The sequence below is a fragment of the Petromyzon marinus genome, chromosome 24 (assembly GCF_048934315.1).
Source record: "Petromyzon marinus isolate PM22_M1 ecotype Great Lakes invasive population chromosome 24, UKy_Petmar_22M1.pri1.0, whole genome shotgun sequence".
Lineage (NCBI taxonomy): Eukaryota > Metazoa > Chordata > Hyperoartia > Petromyzontiformes > Petromyzontidae > Petromyzon > Petromyzon marinus.
Genome location: NC_133690.1, coordinates 1,941,944 through 1,959,431, shown reverse-complemented (window position 1 = coordinate 1,959,431; position 17,488 = coordinate 1,941,944). Strand labels below are relative to the sequence as shown.

Below are 17,488 nucleotides of genomic sequence, written 5' to 3'. Positions count from 1 at the left end.
TTATTGATAACGTTTTAAACATTCGACACGTTCATATGATTACTCAATTCATACAAGCTAAAAAAAAGGTACTTGTCCATATGTTCTTTGGAGAATGTGGGCATCGATCACACTACCTCTTGCATGCTAAGCGCGCGCTCTACCACTTGAGCTAATCCCCCACTTGGTTGTCGTGGATGTTTATGTTGACATAGCCCATAGCACATTTGAAAAAAGATATCTAAGCTAAACAAGAACAAACTTAACCTTTAAATCTGCGATAAATTAAAACCGACCTATGTGATAGAGGAAGCCAGATATTATAGACTGGCTTCGATCCATAGATCTCTGGAAAAAGGGCCCAGCACGCTTACGCTCTGCCACTCTGCTTTCCTGTAAATGGATATAATTGACGTCCATGGACCTGATAGGCAGCAGAAAAGATATTGAAAAAAATCATTGTTTGCATCAATACCGGGTTAAGGAATTCATTTGTAAAATTTTGATTGACCTTGTGGATATATTGATAACGTTTTAAAAATTCGACACGTTCATATGATTGCTCAATTCATACATGCTAACAAAAAAAGAGATACTTGTCCATATGCGTTTTGTAGAATGTGGGCATCGATCCCACTACCTCTCGCATGCTAAGCGAGCGCTCTACCACTTGAGCTAATCCCCCACTGGGTTCTCCTGGATGTTTATGTTGACATAGGCCATAGCACATTTGAAAAAAAAAAATCTAAGCTAAACAAGAACAAACTTAACCTTTAAATCTTCGATAAATAAAAACCGACCTAAGTGATACCGGAAGCCAGATATCATAGACTGGCTTCGATACATCGACTTCTGGGAAAAGGACCCAGCACGCTTACGCTCTGCCACTCTGCTTTCCTGTAAATTGATATAATTGACGTCAATGGACCTGATAGGCAGCATAAAAGATATTGAAAAAAAATCATTGTTTGCATCAATATCGGGTTAAGAAATGCATTTGTAATATTTTGATTGACCTTGTGAATATATTGATAACGTTTTAAACATTCGACACGTTCATATGATTGCTCAATTCATACATGCTAACAAAAAAGAGCTACTAGTCCATATGCGTTTTGGAGAATGTGGGCATCGATCCCACTACCTCTCGCATGCTAAGCGAGCGCTCTACCACTTGAGCTAATCCCCCACTTGGTTGTGTTGAATGTTTACGTTTACATAGGCCATAGCACATTTTCTTTTTAATATATCTAAGCGAAACAAGAACAAACTTAACCTTTAAATCCGCGAAACATAAAAACCGACCTAGGCGATACAGGAAGCCAGATATCATAGATTGGCTTCGATCCATCGACCTCTGGGAAAAGGACCCAGCACGCTTATGCTCTGCCACTCTGCTTTCCTGTAAATGGATATTATTGACATCCATGTACCTGATAGGCAGCAGAAAAGATGTTGAAAAATTATCATTGTTTGCATCCATACCGGCATAAGAAATTAATTTGTACTATTTTGAGTGACCTTGTGAATTTATTGATAACGTTTTAAACATTCGACACGTTCATATGATTAATCAATTCATACAAGCTAAAAAAAAAGGTACTTGTCCATGTGTTCTTTGGAGAATGTGGGCATCGATCACACTACCTCTCGCATGCTAAGCACGCGCTCTACCACTTGAGCTAATCCCCCACTTGGTTGTCGTGGATGTTTATGTTGACATAGCCCATAGCACATTTGAAAAAAATTACTAAGCTAAACAAGAACAAACTTAACCTTTAAATCTGCGATAAATTAAAACCGACCTATGTGATAGAGGAAGCCAGATATTATAGACTGGCTTCGATCCATAGATTTCTGGAAAAAGGGCCCAGCACGCTTACGCTCTGCCACTCTGCTTTCCTGTAAATGGATATAATTGACGTCCATGGACCTGATAGGCAGCAGAAAAGATATTGAAAAAAATCATTGTTTGCATCAATACCGGGTTAAGGAATTCATTTGTAAAATTTTGATTGACCTTGTGAATATATTGATAACGTTTTAAAAATTCGACACGTTCATATGATTGCTCAATTCATACATGCTAACAAAAAAAGAGCTACTTGTCCATATGCGTTTTGGAGAATGTGGGCATCGATCCCACTACCTCTCGCATGCTAAGCGAGCGCTCTACCACTTGAGCTAATCCCCCACTGGGTTCTCGTGGATGTTTATGTTGACATAGGCCATAGCACATTTGAAAAAAAATATCTAAGCTAAACAAGAACAAACTTAACCTTTAAATCTTCGATAAATAAAAACCGACCTAAGTGATACCGGAAGCCAGATATCATAGACTGGCTTCGATACATCGACTCCTGTAAATTGATATAATTGACGTCAATGGACCTGATAGGCAGCAGAAAAGATATTGAAAAAAAATCATTGTTTGCATCAATATCGGGTTAAGAAATGCATTTGTAATATTTTGATTGACCTTGTGAATATATTGATAACGTTTTAAACATTCGACACGTTCATATGATTGCTCAATTCATACATGCTAACAAAAAAGAGCTACTAGTCCATATGCGTTTTGGAGAATGTGGGCATCGATCCCACTACCTCTCGCATGCTAAGCGAGCGCTCTACCACTTGAGCTAATCCCCCACTTGGTTGTGTTGAATGTTTATGTTGACATAGGCCATAGCACATTTTCTTTTTAATATATCTAAGCGAAACAAGAACAAACTTAACCTTTAAATCCGCGAAACATAAAAACCGACCTAGGCGATACAGGAAGCCAGATATCATAGATTGGCTTCGATCCATCGACCTCTGGGAAAAGGACCCAGCACGCTTATGCTCTGCCACTCTGCTTTCCTGTAAATGGATATTATTGACATCCATGTACCTGATAGGCAGCAGAAAAGATGTTGAAAAATTATCATTGTTTGCATCCATACCGGCATAAGAAATTCATTTGTACTATTTTGAGTGACCTTGTGAATTTATTGATAACGTTTTAAACATTCGACACGTTCATATGATTACTCAATTCATACAAGCTAAAAAAAAGGTACTTGTCCATATGTTCTTTGGAGAATGTGGGCATCGATCACACTACCTATCGCATGCTAAGCGCGCGCTCTACCACTTGAGCTAATCCCCCACTTGGTTGTCGTGGATGCATATGTTCACATAGCCCATAGCACATTTGAAAAAAATATCTAAGCTAAACAAGAACAAACTTAACTTTTAAATCTGCGATAAATTAAAACCGACCTATGTGATAGAGGAAGCCAAATATTATAGACTGGCTTCGATCCATAGATCTCTGGAAAAAGGGCCCAGCACGCTTACGCTCTGCCACTCTGCTTTCCTGTAAATGGATATAATTGACGTCCATGGACCTGATAGGCAGCAGAAAAGATATTGAAAAAAATCATTGTTTGCATCAATACCGGGTTAAGGAATTCATTTGTAAAATTTTGATTGACCTTTTGAATATATTGATAACGTTTTAAACATTCGACACGTTCATATGATTGCTCAATTCATACATGCTAACAAAAAAAGAGCTACTTGTCCATATGCGTTTTGGAGAATGTGGGCATCGATCCCACTACCTCTCGCATGCTAAGCGAGCGCGCTACCACTTGAGCTAATCCCCTGCTGGGTTGTCGTGGATGTTTATCTCGACATAGGCCATAGCACATTTTCTTTTTAAAATATCTAAGCTAAACAAGAACAAAATTGACCTTTAAATCTGCGATAAATAAAAACCGACCTAAGTGATACAGGAAGCCAGATATCAGATATCATAGACTGGCTTCGATCCATCGACCTCTGGGAAAAGGACCCAGCACGCTTACGCTCTGCCACTCTGCTTTCCGGTAAATTGATATTATTGACATCCATGTACCTAATAGGCAGCAGAAAATATATTGAAAAAAATCATTGTTTGCATCAATACCGGGTTAAGAAATTCATTTGTAATATTTTCATTGACCTTGTGAATATATTGATAACGTTTTCAACATTCGACACGTTCATATGATTACTCAATTCATACAAGCTAACAAAAAAGGGTACTTGTCCATATGTTCTTTGGAGAATGTGGGCATCGATCCCACTACCTCTCGCATGCTAAGCGAGCGCTCTACCACTTGAGCTAATCCCCCACTGGGTTCTCGTGGATGTTTATGTTGACATAGGCCATAGCACATTTGAAAAAAAATATCTAAGCTAAACAAGAACAAACTTAACCTTTAAATCTTCGATAAATAAAAACCGACCTAAGTGATACCGGAAGCCAGATATCATAGACTGGCTTCGATCCATCGACTTCTGGGAAAAGGACCCAGCACGCTTACGCTCTGCCACTCTGCTTTCCTGTAAATTGATATAATTGACGTCAATGGACCTGATAGGCAGCAGAAAAGATATTGAAAAAAAAATCATTGTTTGCATCAATATCGGGTTAAGAAATTCATTTGTAATATTTTGATTGACCTTGTGAATATATTGATAACGTTTTAAACATTCGACACGTTCATATGATTGCTCAATTCATACATGCTAACAAAAAAGAGTTACTAGTCCATATGCGTTTTGGAGAATGTGGGCATCGATCCCGCTACCTCTCGCATGCTAAGCGAGCGCTCTACCACTTGAGCTAATCCCCCACTTGGTTGTGTTGAATGTTTATGTTGACATAGGCCATAGAACATTTTCTTTTTAATATATCTAAGCGAAACAAGAACAAACTTAACCTTTAAATCCGCGAAACATAAAAACCGACCTAGGCGATACAGGAAGCCAGATATCATAGATTGGCTTCGATCCATCGACCTCTGGGAAAAGGACCCAGCACGCTTATGCTCTGCCACTCTGCTTTCCTGTAAATGGATATTATTGACATCCATGTACCTGATAGGCAGCAGAAAAGATGTTGAAAAATTATCATTGTTTGCATCAATACCGGGTTAAGAAATTCATTTGTAATATTTTCATTGACCTTGTGAATATATTGATAACGTTTTAAACATTCGACACGTTCATATGATTACTCAATTCATACAAGCTAACAAAAAAAGGTACTTGTCCATATGTTCTTTGGAGAATGTGGGCATCGATCCCACTACCTCTCGCATGCTAAGCGAGCGCTCTACCACTTGAGCTAATCCGCCACTGGGTTCGCGTGGATGTTTATGTTGACATAGGCCATAGCACATTTGAAAAAAAATATCTAAGCTAAACAAGAACAAACTTAACCTTTAAATCTTCGATAAATTAAAACCGACCTATGTGATAGAGGAAGCCAGATATTATAGACTGGCTTCGATCCATGGATCTCTGGAAAAAGGGCCCAGCACGCTTACGCTCTGCCACTCTGCTTTCCTGTAAATGGATATAATTGACGTCCATGGACCTGATAGGCAGCAGAAAAGATATTGAAAAAAATCATTGTTTGCATCAATACCGGGTTAAGGAATTCATTTGTAAAATTTTGATTGACCTTGTGAATATATTGATAACGTTTTAAAAATTCGACACGTTCATATGATTGCTCAATTCATACATGCTAACAAAAAAAGAGCTACGTGTCCATATGCGTTTTGGAGAATGTGGGCATCGATCCCACTACCTCTCGCATGCTAAGCGAGCGCTCTACCACTTGAGCTAATCCCCCACTGGGTTCTCGTGGATGTTTATGTTGACATAGGCCATAGCACATTTGAAAAAAAATATCTAAGCTAAACAAGAACAAACTTAACCTTTAAATCTTCGATAAATAAAAACCGACCTAAGTGATACCGGAAGCCAGATATCATAGACTGGCTTCGATCCATCGACTTCTGGGAAAAGGACCCAGCACGCTTACGCTCTGCCACTCTGCTTTCCTGTAAATTGATATAATTGACGTCAATGGACCTGATAGGCAGCAGAAAAGATATTGAAAAAAAATCATTGTTTGCATCAATATCGGGTTAAGAAATGCATTTGTAATATTTTGATTGACCTTGTGAATATATTGATAACGTTTTAAACATTCGACACGTTCATATGATTGCTCAATTCATACATGCTAACAAAAAAGAGCTACTAGTCCATATGCGTTTTGGAGAATGTGGGCATCGATCCCACTACCTCTCGCATGCTAAGCGAGCGCTCTACCACTTGAGCTAATCCCCCACTTGGTTGTGTTGAATGTTTATGTTGACATAGGCCATAGCACATTTTCTTTTTAATATATCTAAGCGAAACAAGAACAAACTTAACCTTTAAATCCGCGAAACATAAAAACCGACCTAGGCGATACAGGAAGCCAGATATCATAGATTGGCTTCGATCCATCGACCTCTGGGAAAAGGACCCAGCACGCTTATGCTCTGCCACTCTGCTTTCCTGTAAATGGATATTATTGACATCCATGTACCTGATAGGCAGCAGAAAAGATGTTGAAAAATTATCATTGTTTGCATCCATACCGGCATAAGAAATTCATTTGTACTATTTTGAGTGACCTTGTGAATTTATTGATAACGTTTTAAACATTCGACACGTTCATATGATTACTCAATTCATACAAGCTAAAAAAAAGGTACTTGTCCATATATTCTTTGGAGAATGTGGGCATCGATCACACTACCTCTCGCATGCTAAGCGCGCGCTCTACCACTTGAGCTAATCCCCCACTTGGTTGTCGTGGATGTTTATGTTGACATAGCCCATAGCACATTTGAAAAAAATATCTAAGCTAAACAAGAACAAACTTAACTTTTAAATCTGCGATAAATTAAAACCGACCTATGTGATAGAGGAAGCCAGATATTATAGACTGGCTTCGATCCATAGATCTCTGGAAAAAGGGCCCAGCACGCTTACGCTCTGCCACTCTGCTTTCCTGTAAATGGATATAATTGACGTCCATGGACCTGATAGGCAGCAGAAAAGATATTGAAAAAAATCATTGTTTGCATCAATACCGGGTTAAGGAATTCATTTGTAAAATTTTGATTGACCTTTTGAATATATTGATAACGTTTTAAACATTCGACACGTTCATATGATTGCTCAATTCATACATGCTAACAAAAAAAGAGCTACTTGTCCATATGCGTTTTGGAGAATGTGGGCATCGATCCCACTACCTTTCGCATGCTAAGCGAGCGCGCTACCACTTGAGCTAATCCCCTGCTGGGTTGTCGTGGATGTTTATCTCGACATAGGCCATAGCACATTTTCTTTTTAAAATATCTAAGCTTAACAAGAACAAAATTGACCTTTAAATCTGCGATAAATAAAAACCGACCTAAGTGATACAGGAAGCCAGATATCAGATATCATAGACTGGCTTCGATCCATCGACCTCTGGGAAAAGGACCCAGCACGCTTACGCTCTGCCACTCTGCTTTCCGGTAAATTGATATTATTGACATCCATGTACCTAATAGGCAGCAGAAAATATATTGAAAAAAATCATTGTTTGCATCAATACCGGGTTAAGAAATTCATTTGTAATATTTTCATTGACCTTGTGAATATATTGATAACGTTTTAAACATTCGACACGTTCATATGATTACTCAATTCATACAAGCTAACAAAAAAAGGGTACTTCTCCATATGTTCTTTGGAGAATGTGGGCATCGATCCCACTACCTCTCGCATGCTAAGCGAGCGCTCTACCACTTGAGCTAATCCCCCACTGGGTTCTCGTGGATGTTTATGTTGACATAGGCCATAGCACATTTGAAAAAAAATATCTAAGCTAAACAAGAACAAACTTAACCTTTAAATCTTCGATAAATAAAAACCGACCTAAGTGATACCGGAAGCCAGATATCATAGACTGGCTTCGATCCATCGACTTCTGGGAAAAGGACCCAGCACGCTTACGCTCTGCCACTCTGCTTTCCTGTAAATTGATATAATTGACGTCAATGGACCTGATAGGCAGCAGAAAAGATATTGAAAAAAAAATCATTGTTTGCATCAATATCGGGTTAAGAAATTCATTTGTAATATTTTGATTGACCTTGTGAATATATTGATAACGTTTTAAACATTCGACACGTTCATATGATTGCTCAATTCATACATGCTAACAAAAAAGAGTTACTAGTCCATATGCGTTTTGGAGAATGTGGGCATCGATCCCACTACCTCTCGCATGCTAAGCGAGCGCTCTACCACTTGAGCTAATCCCCCACTTGGTTGTGTTGAATGTTTATGTTGACATAGGCCATAGAACATTTTCTTTTTAATATATCTAAGCGAAACAATAACAAACTTAACCTTTAAATCCGCGAAACATAAAAACCGACCTAGGCGATACAGGAAGCCAGATATCATAGATTGGCTTCGATCCATCGACCTCTGGGAAAAGGACCCAGCACGCTTATGCTCTGCCACTCTGCTTTCCTGTAAATGGATATTATTGACATCCATGTACCTGATAGGCAGCAGAAAAGATGTTGAAAAATTATCATTGTTTGCATCCATACCGGTATAAGAAATTCATTTGTACTATTTTGAGTGACCTTGTGAATTTATTGATAACGTTTTAAACATTCGACACGTTCATATGATTACTCAATTCATACAAGCTAAAAAAAAGGTACTTGTCCATATGTTCTTTGGAGAATGTGGGCATCGATCACACTACCTCTCGCATGCTAAGCGAGCACGCTACCACTTGAGCTAATCCCCTGCTGGGTTGTCGTGGATGTTTATCTCGACATAGGCCATAGCACATTTTCTTTTTAAAATATCTAAGCTAAACAAGAACAAAATTGACCTTTAAATCTGCGATAAATAAAAACCGACCTAAGTGATACAGGAAGCCAGATATCATAGACTGGCTTCGATCCATCGACCTCTGGGAAAAGGACCCAGCACGCTTACGCTCTGCCACTCTGCTTTCCGGTAAATTGATATTATTGACATCCATGTACCTAATAGGCAGCAGAAAATATATTGAAAAAAATCATTGTTTGCATCAATACCGGGTTAAGAAATTCATTTGTAATATTTTGATTGACCTTGTGAATATATTGATAACGTTTTAAACATTCGACACGTTCATATGATTACTCAATTCATACAAGCTAACAAAAAAAGGTACTTGTCCATATGTTCTTTGGAGAATGTGGGCATCGATCCCACTACCTCTCGCATGCTAAGCGAGCGCTCTACCACTTGAGCTAATCCGCCACTGGGTTCGTGTGGATGTTTATGTTGACATAGGCCATAGCACATTTGAAAAAAAATATCTAAGCTAAACAAGAACAAACTTAACCTTTAAATCTTCGATAAATTAAAACCGACCTATGTGATAGAGGAAGCCAGATATTATAGACTGGCTTCGATCCATGGATCTCTGGAAAAAGGGCCCAGCACGCTTACGCTCTGCCACTCTGCTTTCCTGTAAATGGATATAATTGACGTCCATGGACCTGATAGGCAGCAGAAAAGATATTGAAAAAAATCATTGTTTGCATCAATACCGGGTTAAGGAATTCATTTGTAAAATTTTGATTGACCTTGTGAATATATTGATAACGTTTTAAAAATTCGACACGTTCATATGATTGCTCAATTCATACATGCTAACAAAAAAAGAGCTACGTGTCCATATGCGTTTTGGAGCATGTGGGCATCGATCACACTACCTCTCGCATGCTAAGCGAGCGCTCTACCACTTGAGCTAATCCCCCACTTGGTTGTGTTGAATGTTTATGTTGACATAGGCCATAGCACATTTTCTTTTTAATATATCTAAGCGAAACAAGAACAAACTTAACCTTTAAATCCGCGAAACATAAAAACCGACCTAGGCGATACAGGAAGCCAGATATCATAGATTGGCTTCGATCCATCGACCTCTGGGAAAAGGACCCAGCACGCTTATGCTCTGCCACTCTGCTTTCCTGTAAATGGATATTATTGACATCCATGTACCTGATAGGCAGCAGAAAAGATGTTGAAAAATTATCATTGTTTGCATCCATACCGGCATAAGAAATTCATTTGTACTATTTTGAGTGACCTTGTGAATTTATTGATAACGTTTTAAACATTCGACACGTTCATATGATTACTCAATTCATACAAGCTAAAAAAAAGGTACTTGTCTATATGTTCTTTGGAGAATGTGGGCATCGATCACACTACCTCTCGCATGCTAAGCGCGCGCTCTACCACTTGAGCTAATCCCCCACTTGGTTGTCGTGGATGTTTATGTTGACATAGCCCATAGCACATTTGAAAAAAATATCTAAGCTAAACAAGAACAAACTTAACTTTTAAATCTGCGATAAATTAAAACCGACCTATGTGATAGAGGAAGCCAGATATTATAGACTGGCTTCGATCCATAGATCTCTGGAAAAAGGGCCCAGCACGCTTACGCTCTGCCACTCTGCTTTCCTGTAAATGGATATAATTGACGTCCATGGACCTGATAGGCAGCAGAAAAGATATTGAAAAAAATCATTGTTTGCATCAATACCGGGTTAAGGAATTCATTTGTAAAATTTTGATTGACCTTTTGAATATATTGATAACGTTTTAAACATTCGACACGTTCATATGATTGCTCAATTCATACATGCTAACAAAAAAAGAGCTACTTGTCCATATGCGTTTTGGAGAATGTGGGCATCGATCCCACTACCTCTCGCATGCTAAGCGAGCGCGCTACCACTTGAGCTAATCCCCTGCTGGGTTGTCGTGGATGTTTATCTCGACATAGGCCATAGCACATTTTCTTTTTAAAATATCTAAGCTAAACAAGAACAAAATTGACCTTTAAATCTGCGATAAATAAAAACCGACCTAAGTGATACAGGAAGCCAGATATCAGATATCATAGACTGGCTTCGATCCATCGACCTCTGGGAAAAGGACCCAGCACGCTTACGCTCTGCCACTCTGCTTTCCGGTAAATTGATATTATTGACATCCATGTACCTAATAGGCAGCAGAAAATATATTGAAAAAAATCATTGTTTGCATCAATACCGGGTTAAGAAATTCATTTGTAATATTTTGATTGACCTTGTGAATATATTGATAACGTTTTAAACATTCGACACGTTCATATGATTACTCAATTCATACAAGCTAACAAAAAAAGGTACTTGTCCATATGTTCTTTGGAGAATGTGGGCATCGATCCCACTACCTCTCGCATGCTAAGCGAGCGCTCTACCACTTGAGCTAATCCGCCACTGGGTTCGCGTGGATGTTTATGTTGACATAGGCCATAGCACATTTGAAAAAAAATATCTAAGCTAAACAAGAACAAACTTAACCTTTAAATCTTCGATAAATTAAAACCGACCTATGTGATAGAGGAAGCCAGATATTATAGACTGGCTTCGATCCATGGATCTCTGGAAAAAGGGCCCAGCACGCTTACGCTCTGCCACTCTGCTTTCCTGTAAATGGATATAATTGACGTCCATGGACCTGATAGGCAGCAGAAAAGATATTGAAAAAAATCATTGTTTGCATCAATACCGGGTTAAGGAATTCATTTGTAAAATTTTGATTGACCTTGTGAATATATTGATAACGTTTTAAAAATTCGACACGTTCATATGATTGCTCAATTCATACATGCTAACAAAAAAAGAGCTACGTGTCCATATGCGTTTTGGAGAATGTGGGCATCGATCCCACTACCTCTCGCATGCTAAGCGAGCGCTCTACCACTTGAGCTAATCCCCCACTGGGTTCTTGTGGATGTTTATGTTGACATAGGCCATAGCACATTTGAAAAAAAATATCTAAGCTAAACAAGAACAAACTTAACCTTTAAATCTTCGATAAATAAAAACCGACCTAAGTGATACCGGAAGCCAGATATCATAGACTGGCTTCGATACATCGACTTCTGGGAAAAGGACCCAGCACGCTTACGCTCTGCCACTCTGCTTTCCTGTAAATTGATATAATTGACGTCAATGGACCTGATAGGCAGCAGAAAAGATATTGAAAAAAAATCATTGTTTGCATCAATATCGGGTTAAGAAATGCATTTGTAATATTTTGATTGACCTTGTGAATATATTGATAACGTTTTAAACATTCGACACGTTCATATGATTGCTCAATTCATACATGCTAACAAAAAAGAGCTACTAGTCCATATGCGTTTTGGAGAATGTGGGCATCGATCCCACTACCTCTCGCATGCTAAGCGAGCGCTCTACCACTTGAGCTAATCCCCCACTTGGTTGTGTTGAATGTTTATGTTGACATAGGCCATAGCACATTTTCTTTTTAATATATCTAAGCGAAACAAGAACAAACTTAACCTTTAAATCCGCGAAACATAAAAACCGACCTAGGCGATACAGGAAGCCAGATATCATAGATTGGCTTCGATCCATCGACCTCTGGGAAAAGGACCCAGCACGCTTATGCTCTGCCACTCTGCTTTCCTGTAAATGGATATTATTGACATCCATGTACCTGATAGGCAGCAGAAAAGATGTTGAAAAATTATCATTGTTTGCATCCATACCGGCATAAGAAATTCATTTGTACTATTTTGAGTGACCTTGTGAATTTATTGATAACGTTTTAAACATTCGACACGTTCATATGATTACTCAATTCATACAAGCTAAAAAAAAGGTACTTGTCCATATGTTCTTTGGAGAATGTGGGCATCGATCACACTACCTCTCGCATGCTAAGCGCGCGCTCTACCACTTGAGCTAATCCCCCACTTGGTTGTCGTGGATGTTTATGTTGACATAGCCCATAGCACATTTGAAAAAAATATCTAAGCTAAACAAGAACAAACTTAACCTTTAAATCTGCGATCAATTAAAACCGACCTATGTGATAGAGGAAGCCAGATATTATAGACTGGCTTCGATCCATAGATCTCTGGAAAAAGGGCCCAGCACGCTTACGCTCTGCAACTCTGCTTTCCTGTAAATGGATATAATTGACGTCCATGGACCTGATAGGCAGCAGAAAAGATATTGAAAAAAATCATTGTTTGCATCAATACCGGGTTAAGGAATTCATTTGTAAAATTTTGATTGACCTTGTGGATATATTGATAACGTTTTAAAAATTCGACACGTTCATATGATTGCTCAATTCATACATGCTAACAAAAAAAGAGCTACTTGTCCATATGCGTTTTGGAGAATGTGGGCATCGATCCCACTACCTCTCGCATGCTAAGCGAGCGCTCTACCACTTGAGCTAATCCCCCACTGGGTTCTCGTGGATGTTTATGTTGACATAGGCCATAGCACATTTGAAAAAAATTATCTAAGCTAAACAAGAACAAACTTAACCTTTAAATCTTCGATAAATAAAAACCGACCTAAGTGATACCGGAAGCCAGATATCATAGACTGGCTTCGATACATCGACTTCTGGGAAAAGGACCCAGCACGCTTACGCTCTGCCACTCTGCTTTCCTGTAAATTGATATAATTGACGTCAATGGACCTGATAGGCAGCATAAAAGATATTGAAAAAAAATCATTGTTTGCATCAATATCGGGTTAAGAAATGCATTTGTAATATTTTGATTGACCTTGTGAATATATTGATAACGTTTTAAACATTCGACACGTTCATATGATTGCTCAATTCATACATGCTAACAAAAAAGAGCTACTAGTCCATATGCGTTTTGGAGAATGTGGGCATCGATCCCACTACCTCTCGCATGCTAAGCGAGCGCGCTACCACTTGAGCTAATCCCCTGCTGGGTTGTCGTGGATGTTTATCTCGACATAGGCCATAGCACATTTTCTTTTTAAAATATCTAAGCTAAACAAGAACAAAATTGACCTTTAAATCTGCGATAAATAAAAACCGACCTAAGTGATACAGGAAGCCAGATATCATAGACTGGCTTCGATCAATCGACCTCTGGGAAAAGGACCCAGCACGCTTACGCTCTGCCACTCTGCTTTCCGGTAAATTGATATTATTGACATCCATGTACCTAATAGGCAGCAGAAAAGATATTGAAAAAAATCATTGTTTGCATCAATACCGGGTTAAGGAATTCATTTGTAAAATTTTGATTGACCTTGTGGATATATTGATAACGTTTTAAAAATTCGACACGTTCATATGATTGCTCAATTCATACATGCTAACAAAAAAAGAGCTACTTGTCCATATGCGTTTTGGAGAATGTGGGCATCGATCCCACCACCTCTCGCATGCTAAGCGAGCACTCTACCACTTGAGCTAATCCCCCACTGGGTTCTCGTGGATGTTTATGTTGACATAGGCCATAGCACATTTGAAAAAAAATATCTAAGCTAAACAAGAACAAACTTAACCTTTAAATCTTCGATAAATAAAAACCGACCTAAGTGATACCGGAAGCCAGATATCATAGACTGGCTTCGATACATCGACTTCTGGGAAAAGGACCCAGCACGCTTACGCTCTGCCACTCTGCTTTCCTGTAAATTGATATAATTGACGTCAATGGACCTGATAGGCAGCATAAAAGATATTGAAAAAAAATCATTGTTTGCATCAATATCGGGTTAAGAAATGCATTTGTAATATTTTGATTGACCTTGTGAATATATTGATAACGTTTTAAACATTCGACACGTTCATATGATTGCTCAATTCATACATGCTAACAAAAAAGAGCTACTAGTCCATATGCGTTTTGGAGAATGTGGGCATCGATCCCACTACCTCTCGCATGCTAAGCGAGCGCTCTACCACTTGAGCTAATCCCCCACTTGGTTGTGTTGAATGTTTATGTTGACATAGGCCATAGCACATTTTCTTTTTAATATATCTAAGCGAAACAAGAACAAACTTAACCTTTAAATCCGCGAAACATAAAAACCGACCTAGGCGATACAGGAAGCCAGATATCATAGATTGGCTTCGATCCATCGACCTCTGGGAAAAGGACCCAGCACGCTTATGCTCTGCCACTCTGCTTTCCTGTAAATGGATATTATTGACATCCATGTACCTGATAGGCAGCAGAAAAGATGTTGAAAAATTATCATTGTTTGCATCCATACCGGCATAAGAAATTCATTTGTACTATTTTGAGTGACCTTGTGAATTTATTGATAACGTTTTAAACATTCGACACGTTCATATGATTACTCAATTCATACAAGCTAAAAAAAAGGTACTTGTCCATATGTTCTTTGGAGAATGTGGGCATCGATCCCGCTACCTCTCGCATGCTAAGCGAGCGCTCTACCACTTGAGCTAATCCCCCACTTGGTTGTGTTGAATGTTTATGTTGACATAGGCCATAGAACATTTTCTTTTTAATATATCTAAGCGAAACAAGAACAAACTTAACCTTTAAATCCGCGAAACATAAAAACCGACCTAGGCGATACAGGAAGCCAGATATCATAGATTGGCTTCGATCCATCGACCTCTGGGAAAAGGACCCAGCACGCTTATGCTCTGCCACTCTGCTTTCCTGTAAATGGATATTATTGACATCCATGTACCTGATAGGCAGCAGAAAAGATGTTGAAAAATTATCATTGTTTGCATCCATACCGGCTTAAGAAATTCATTTGTACTATTTTGAGTGACCTTGTGAATTTATTGATAACGTTTTAAACATTCGACACGTTCATATGATTACTCAATTCATACAAGCTAAAAAAAAGGTACTTGTCCATATGTTCTTTGGAGAATGTGGGCATCGATCACACTACCTCTCGCATGCTAAGCGAGCGCGCTACCACTTGAGCTAATCCCCTGCTGGGTTGTCGTGGATGTTTATCTCGACATAGGCCATAGCACATTTTCTTTTTAAAATATCTAAGCTAAACAAGAACAAAATTGACCTTTAAATCTGCGATAAATAAAAACCGACCTAAGTGATACAGGAAGCCAGATATCATAGACTGGCTTCGATCCATCGACCTCTGGGAAAAGGACCCAGCACGCTTACGCTCTGCCACTCTGCTTTCCGGTAAATTGATATTATTGACATCCATGTACCTAATAGGCAGCAGAAAATATATTGAAAAAAATCATTGTTTGCATCAATACCGGGTTAAGAAATTCATTTGTAATATTTTCATTGACCTTGTGAATATATTGATAACGTTTTCAACATTCGACACGTTCATATGATTACTCAATTCATACAAGCTAACAAAAAAAGGTACTTGTCCATATGTTCTTTGGAGAATGTGGGCATCGATCCCACTACCTCTCGCATGCTAAGCGAGCGCTCTACCACTTGAGCTAATCCCCCACTGGGTTCTCGTGGATGTTTATGTTGACATAGGCCATAGCACATTTGAAAAAAAATATCTAAGCTAAACAAGAACAAACTTAACCTTTAAATCTTCGATAAATAAAAACCGACCTAAGTGATACCGGAAGCCAGATATCATAGACTGGCTTCGATCCATCGACTTCTGGGAAAAGGACCCAGCACGCTTACGCTCTGCCACTCTGCTTTCCTGTAAATTGATATAATTGACATCAATGGACCTGATAGGCAGCAGAAAAGATATTGAAAAAAAAAATCATTGTTAGCATCAATATCGGGTTAAGAAATTCATTTGTAATATTTTGATTGACCTTGTGAATATATTGATAACGTTTTAAACATTCGACACGTTCATATGATTGCTCAATTCATACATGCTAACAAAAAAGAGTTACTAGTCCATACGCGTTTTGGAGAATGTGGGCATCGATCCCGCTACCTCTCGCATGCTAAGCGAGCGCTCTACCACTTGAGCTAATCCCCCACTTGGTTGTGTTGAATGTTTATGTTGACATAGGCCATAGAACATTTTCTTTTTAATATATCTAAGCTAAACAAGAACAAACTTAACCTTTAAATCCGCGAAACATAAAAACCGACCTAGGCGATACAGGAAGCCAGATATCATAGATTGGCTTCGATCCATCGACCTCTGGGAAAAGGACCCAGCACGCTTATGCTCTGCCACTCTGCTTTCCTGTAAATGGATATTATTGACATCCATGTACCTGATAGGCAGCAGAAAAGATGTTGAAAAATTATCATTGTTTGCATCCATACCGGCTTAAGAAATTCATTTGTACTATTTTGAGTGACCTTGTGAATTTATTGATAACGTTTTAAACATTCGACACGTTCATATGATTACTCAATTCATACAAGCTAAAAAAAAGGTACTTGTCCATATGTTCTTTGGAGAATGTGGGCATCGATCACACTACCTCTTGCATGCTAAGCGCGCGCTCTACCACTTGAGCTAATCCCCCACTTGGTTGTCGTAGATGTTTATGTTGACATAGCCCATAGCACATTTGAAAAAAATATCTAAGCTAAACAAGAACAAACTTAACCTTTAAATCTGCGATAAATTAAAACCGACCTATGTGATAGTGGAAGCCAGATATTATAGACTGGCTTCGATCCATCGATCTCTGGAAAAAGGGCCCAGCACGCTTTCGCTTTGCCACTCTGCTTTCCTGTAAATGGATATTATTGACTGCCATGGACCTGATAGGCAGC

General features: G+C 38.8%; 14 non-coding genes across 14 annotated transcripts; all 14 read right to left on the bottom strand.

Moving 5' to 3' along the window:
* Positions 1-1,095: 1,095 nt before the first annotated feature.
* On the bottom strand, positions 1,096-1,168 carry TRNAA-AGC (transfer RNA alanine (anticodon AGC)). The gene has a single exon. It is a non-coding gene; the product is annotated as a tRNA-Ala (tRNA).
* A 932-nt stretch (positions 1,169-2,100) lies between these two features.
* TRNAA-AGC (transfer RNA alanine (anticodon AGC)) lies at positions 2,101-2,173 on the bottom strand. Its single transcript has one exon. It is a non-coding gene; the product is annotated as a tRNA-Ala (tRNA).
* Positions 2,174-2,558: 385 nt separating this feature from the next.
* On the bottom strand, positions 2,559-2,631 carry TRNAA-AGC (transfer RNA alanine (anticodon AGC)). The gene has a single exon. It is a non-coding gene; the product is annotated as a tRNA-Ala (tRNA).
* A 1,441-nt stretch (positions 2,632-4,072) lies between these two features.
* On the bottom strand, positions 4,073-4,145 carry TRNAA-AGC (transfer RNA alanine (anticodon AGC)). The gene has a single exon. It is a non-coding gene; the product is annotated as a tRNA-Ala (tRNA).
* A 1,438-nt stretch (positions 4,146-5,583) lies between these two features.
* On the bottom strand, positions 5,584-5,656 carry TRNAA-AGC (transfer RNA alanine (anticodon AGC)). Its single transcript has one exon. It is a non-coding gene; the product is annotated as a tRNA-Ala (tRNA).
* Positions 5,657-6,086: 430 nt separating this feature from the next.
* On the bottom strand, positions 6,087-6,159 carry TRNAA-AGC (transfer RNA alanine (anticodon AGC)). Its single transcript has one exon. It is a non-coding gene; the product is annotated as a tRNA-Ala (tRNA).
* A 1,442-nt stretch (positions 6,160-7,601) lies between these two features.
* TRNAA-AGC (transfer RNA alanine (anticodon AGC)) lies at positions 7,602-7,674 on the bottom strand. The gene has a single exon. It is a non-coding gene; the product is annotated as a tRNA-Ala (tRNA).
* A 431-nt stretch (positions 7,675-8,105) lies between these two features.
* On the bottom strand, positions 8,106-8,178 carry TRNAA-AGC (transfer RNA alanine (anticodon AGC)). The gene has a single exon. It is a non-coding gene; the product is annotated as a tRNA-Ala (tRNA).
* Positions 8,179-11,630: 3,452 nt separating this feature from the next.
* Positions 11,631-11,703, bottom strand: TRNAA-AGC (transfer RNA alanine (anticodon AGC)). The gene has a single exon. It is a non-coding gene; the product is annotated as a tRNA-Ala (tRNA).
* A 430-nt stretch (positions 11,704-12,133) lies between these two features.
* Positions 12,134-12,206, bottom strand: TRNAA-AGC (transfer RNA alanine (anticodon AGC)). Its single transcript has one exon. It is a non-coding gene; the product is annotated as a tRNA-Ala (tRNA).
* Positions 12,207-13,137: 931 nt separating this feature from the next.
* Positions 13,138-13,210, bottom strand: TRNAA-AGC (transfer RNA alanine (anticodon AGC)). Its single transcript has one exon. It is a non-coding gene; the product is annotated as a tRNA-Ala (tRNA).
* A 935-nt stretch (positions 13,211-14,145) lies between these two features.
* TRNAA-AGC (transfer RNA alanine (anticodon AGC)) lies at positions 14,146-14,218 on the bottom strand. The gene has a single exon. It is a non-coding gene; the product is annotated as a tRNA-Ala (tRNA).
* A 430-nt stretch (positions 14,219-14,648) lies between these two features.
* TRNAA-AGC (transfer RNA alanine (anticodon AGC)) lies at positions 14,649-14,721 on the bottom strand. The gene has a single exon. It is a non-coding gene; the product is annotated as a tRNA-Ala (tRNA).
* A 1,434-nt stretch (positions 14,722-16,155) lies between these two features.
* On the bottom strand, positions 16,156-16,228 carry TRNAA-AGC (transfer RNA alanine (anticodon AGC)). Its single transcript has one exon. It is a non-coding gene; the product is annotated as a tRNA-Ala (tRNA).
* Between the last annotated feature and the right edge of the window lie 1,260 nt (positions 16,229-17,488).